Source organism: Phyllobates terribilis, unplaced genomic scaffold, assembly GCF_046119375.1.
Source record: "Phyllobates terribilis strain yellow unplaced genomic scaffold, ASM4611937v1 Scaffold_4__5_contigs__length_816908805, whole genome shotgun sequence".
Lineage (NCBI taxonomy): Eukaryota > Metazoa > Chordata > Amphibia > Anura > Dendrobatidae > Phyllobates > Phyllobates terribilis.
The window spans coordinates 685,233,570-685,238,879 of NW_027362764.1; the positions used below are offsets into that span (position 1 = coordinate 685,233,570).

At 48.5% G+C, this 5,310-nt stretch overlaps 2 non-coding genes across 2 annotated transcripts; both read right to left on the reverse strand.

Moving 5' to 3' along the window:
• Positions 1 to 2,747: 2,747 nt before the first annotated feature.
• On the reverse strand, positions 2,748 to 2,867 carry LOC141266915 (5S ribosomal RNA). The gene has a single exon (XR_012320934.1). It is a non-coding gene; the product is annotated as a 5S ribosomal RNA (ribosomal RNA).
• A 621-nt stretch (positions 2,868 to 3,488) lies between these two features.
• On the reverse strand, positions 3,489 to 3,607 carry LOC141267115 (5S ribosomal RNA). The gene has a single exon (XR_012321130.1). It is a non-coding gene; the product is annotated as a 5S ribosomal RNA (ribosomal RNA).
• Positions 3,608 to 5,310: the final 1,703 nt, after the last annotated feature.

Consider the following 5,310-nt stretch of genomic DNA (forward strand, 5'->3'; position numbering starts at 1 on the left):
AAGGTAATTACACCTATGACATAAAAATGTTCTATCATATGGAGAACTTGATTGATAATGAATAATTATCTATTATTGTTTGTTATTCCAAACATAATTTATTTTAATATTTTGATAATAATTAGATGGATATTACTGATTGCTATGGTACGCTGTGATATTATAGGTTAGGAAAAACTGCCAGATTTGGTATCAGATTAGGGAATGAAGACTTCAATCAAGACATCGCAATTATGAATTCTATCTTAATAAAGACTTTTAATTTTTATAAATCAAAGAGATTCTCAAAAGTTACAAGAAGAAGCAACTGATATCCGGACGTCTCAGAAGGTAACAGGTGTGACTGCTGAGTGTTAAAATAGACTGTGTCCATTACATACAATACAATTCACACCACTGATCACCAGGACAGCAGAGGACGATGATCCTATATGTACTGTGTTGTGTTTAAGTTTCATCACGTTCCAGTGGTTTCTTATCACCTGCAACGCTTCAATGAAAGCTGGTGAACAGGTAATACCTGGCATATGTGTCCTGTATATAAAGGACTGAGTACTGGTTATGGTGCTATATAAAGCAGGAAAGTGTCAAGTTAACCCTTGCTTTACTGACCAAAGACGTCACATCTGTTCCAAAAGTGACACGAGACCAGTGCGGACACACGGAAGATTCCAAAGACGATCCAACGTAAGTCCAGGTGACAGGTGACACTGCACAGATATTAAAGCTACATTTCATCCATGGACTTTGTTTTCTTATCAACTGACACACATGATCTTTCTAATAAAGAGTACAGTTTATGGACTGAACAATAATGAACACAATTATGGACTGTACAATATCTACATGCTGTAATTTATTTCAAAGGAGTTTTCATCTAAAGACTCTGTTATAAAACAACCAAGAAGAAGACGAGACGACGACCCGATGACATCAGATGATGACGATTGAACCCGCGATTGCTTCAATTTAGATATAGGGAAGTATAATTATACATATTAAATGAATATTAGTCACGGCTTACCATAACATGAATTCACATTATTATATAACAATAATCCGATATTGATACTATTATTACTATTATTATTATGGAAATTTAATGATATTGCCAAGGAAGAAGGAAAGAAAAAATGATTGATGAATGTATCTTCTTTTGAGAAATTTCACTTAAAGTCCTTTTATTCTCAAAAAAGGGGGAAATGTTAAATGGTTAATTATGGAAATTCATTTGGAATGTTAATCGATAATCATTTTTCTGAGTTCTATGCCTCAGCCATCGTGTCTAGTTGACATGCGCTATTTGTGTGTGTATTTTTGGTTCACTACCATATGTAGAACAGGTGTCCATACGACTGGCTATAAAAGCCCATGGTACAGAAAGGGGGGGCTCTCTTGCTGTGCCCACCCCACAAGACACAGAATCTTCATGCTGAGAAGCAGATGACATGTAGGCCTGGACACATGCTGGACAAAGACATGATTTACCAGCCAGGATCCAAGGAAAGATGGGTGAATCTCAACAATTAAGCTAATTATGGACAAATGGACAATTACTTTATAACTAATTATTGTATGTACCTGCTGCAATCTGATTCTTTTTAATGGACAATCCAAGAATAAATAGATACATTTTTTTATAAGAATATCGTGATATTGATACTTTGAGAAGTCCTCAGTAGAAAAAAATAATACAGGAAGAGTATTATTTTACAGTCACCCATCCAAGTACTAACCAGGCCCGACCCTGCTTAGCTTCCAAGATCAGATGAGATCGGACGTGTCCAGGGTGGTGTGGCCATAGGCAGAGACAAGCCTCTCACTTGCTGCTTTTCTACTTTGACGTCTGGCTTCCGGCTGCCCTTTCCAGTGCTCAGCAAGACCAGGTCCTTTTGTGCTTTCCCTTCTCTTCAATTTTTTTGCTGGCTTCCTTAAAAGGTCTTGTAGACACAACGCCCCACTCAGAGCCGCTGAGCTCACTGATCGGCTGCAGCGATGTCGACGGAACGTCAGCTTCACGGCCAATGCCACAGGCCGGGAGCAGAGGCGAGACTCACCGGTAGACCCGGGTAGGGTGAGTAGAGCGCGGTTAGTTGCTTTCTAATAGCCTGCAGCCGGGGATTAACTTTTAATGAAAGGGAACAATCCCTTTGACTGTCTGCAGCGCGCCACACCTAGGAAGCGCACTCTCACACACAAGCCAGCATGCACACGTGCTCGCACGTGACAACACCCCCTATCTGCCCCTACAACCTCTCCGTCACCATGCGTCAGACTCTCCTGCCTGTTTTATGATTTCAGGGCCCTAGCAGGAATCACCACCCCCTCCCCAATTCCTTCCGCACCTTCCTTGCCTTCCTTGCACTGAGGTTAGCTCTTTGTCAGCCGTCTGGCTTGGTTACACAAGCTTCTTTGCAGAGAAACATGTTACTTCTGCTGGCCCTCGCTAGGCGACCGGCATCCAAAACCTTCCCTGGGCACCTGCTGAAAGCCTGGCCCCTTCACGGCCCCGGGTGCTTTTAACGCCATCATTTCCACACGGCGAGCTGCGGAGTCAATAAGCACTCCTAGCCGTGGAAAGGAGCTCGGTGTCAGACCTGCGTGAAGGCGGTGGGGTAGCGTACTTAGCTGCCTACTGGCTCAGAGGCCTTGGGGCTTCCATCATCTAAGTTACTTTGGGTCGGTGTCCGGCAAGGCGCCGTTCCATGCTAGCCGAGCTGGGCAGTAGGTAAAAACATCATCAAAATAGTCTACAGCACCCGGTATTCCCAGGAGGTCTCCCATCCAAGTACTGTCCGAGCCCAACCCTGCTTTGCTTCTGAGATCAGATGAGATCAGGCGTATCCAAGGTGGTATGGCCAGTAGAAGCTGCTCGATCCATCGCCCGGCCAGCCTTTCTCAGGATCGCTTGGTGGCGAGCAATCTGGCCGTGACGGGGCGGGCTCCGAAGGGTCCATGCAAAGTCTGTGCCATCCCTACAGGTGTGGTTTGTTTAGCAGTGATTCACCCGCCGCATTAGGTGTCTTCAAAAATGGCTTGGCGCAGGGTCTCCTGCAGGCTAAACCCTTCATCGCGGTAATGTGACAGAAAGAGCAAGCTGGACCCGTAACTTGGGGGCGGAGCGAGACGTCCAGGGGTGAATGAAGGAAGATCGTGAGATGGTTGCCAGTGACTTTGAGCTGCTCTTCAGGGGGGAGGGTCGTGTTGCCTGCAAACGTCTTCTGCTTGGGGTTACCGGTGGTTGCCTCCAGCCACGGGGGAGATGCTGGTCCTGGTGAAAAGGAGCCTAGTATTAAAAGTAAAGAAGCAACAATGCTGGAGGCCCACGGTGATCAGAAGGATGCTGGTATTTTGCAGAGATGAAATAGCGCAAGAGAGAAAGCAAATGAAAAAAAGAAAAGAGAATGAATGTGTGCACTTGTGAAAGGGAATGGAAAAAAGGCATAGAAGAGAGTGCCCCCTGCTGGTGGAAGGAAGGAAAAAGCAAAAGCCTACAGTACCTGGTATTCCCAGGTGGTCTCCCATCCAAGTACTAACCAGGCCCAACCCTGCTTAGCTTTCAAGATCAGACAAGATTGGGCGTGTTTAGGGTGGTGTGGCCATAGGCAGAGACTAGCCTCTCATTTGCTGCTTTTCTACTTTGACGTCTGGCTGCCGGCTGCCCTTTCCAGTGCTCAGCAAGACCAGGTCCTTTTGTGCTTTCCCTTCTCTTCAATTTTTTTGCTGGCTTCCTTAAAAGGTCTTGTATACACAATGCCCCACTCAAAGCCGCTGAGCTCACTGATCGACTGCAGCGCTGTCGACGGAACGTCAGCTTCACGGCCAATGCCACAGGCCGGGAGCAGAGGCGAGACTCACCGGTAGACCCGGGTAGGGTGAGTAGAGCGCGGTTAGTTGCTTTCTAATAGGCTGCAGCCGGGGATTAACTTTTAATGAAAGGGAACAATCCCTTTGACTGTCTGCAGCGCGCCACACCTAGGAAGCGCACTCTCACACACAAGCCAGCATGCACACGTGCTCGCACGTGACAACACCCCCTATCTGCCCCTACAACCTCTCTGTCACCATGTGTGTCACGCTGGCCTGGATGCCACAAAATGTATTAAAGCTGTGTCTGAGAGCAAGGGGGAGGTTCTCTTATCAGGGGAACATTAGCATGCAATGCCTCCTGTCTCAGGCCAGTAGGGGGAGCAGGCTGCCCCTATAAAAGCTGGTGCTGGGGGCAGGATTAGAGAGAACTGGATTGCCTGTCTCAGCTCTGAGACGTGTCCCAGAGTGGAGCAGGGACAGAAAGTTGATTGCACCTAAGAGGAAGTGTGGCAGGAGGAGAGCCACAAGCCACAAACAAGAGGCGAAGAGAGCCTGTCTTGGCAGAGAAAAGACTTAATTTTACCAGACTTTGGTGTCTGAGGCTGGAAGGATTCCACATCCCCCAGCAGAGAACCAGTCCGCAAGGGACTGTACATTCCTTGGCCTAAGAAGCCTGGAGGCCCTGCCACAACCAAAGGGACCAGTAAAGCCGTACAAGGCTGGGAGCAGAAAGGAACCCACGTCGCAGGCCAAACAGGCGAGAATACACGGAAAGCTCGGAAACGTGGGCTGTTACCCTATCAGGAGGAGATAGCCAGAAGGAGCGCAGAAAGCACGGTAGGCCTACACCCTCACCCTGACCAGGGACAATTTCCCCGTTGCTTTCAGACGTCCAGGTCCCCTCCTAGCCGGGACTGTTTATGGGTCAGTTTACCTGTTGTAGTAAAGACCCTGGACTGCAACTTGTTGTCTGTGTGCTCCTTGCTCCTCCCGCACTATCAGCACTGGGATTCCCACTACCATCACTCCCACCATCCATTATACTGCCCTGGGGCCGCACTCTTCCCGTGGGGAGTCACACTACCCTAGCTGCACACCTCATCAGCCCCAGCGGTCTGCATGCAGCGGCGGTTCCTAATAACCGCAATCCACTGGTGGCGTAGTCGGACATTATCAGCAGAACGTAGCAGACTACCATTGGCCTGACCACCCTGAGCCACGGAACCGGGTCACCACTACTACCCCCATCGTCTCCCTATTGCCCGGATCCGAGTGCCCCACGGCCCAGGGGGCGAGTCAGCTTTGGCGTAGTCAGCAGGATTTCGTGCCCGCAACCACCGGGTACTGCGTGCCTGAAAAAGACTTTTGTAAACTTACCTGTGGCGAAGTTTCCCGCCATCCGGAGCCGATTCCCGCCATCGGACGCCATCTTGGACCGTTTCCCGCCGTCTTCTGCCTTCTTCCCGCCATCCGCAGCTGCTTCCCGCCATCGGACGCCAT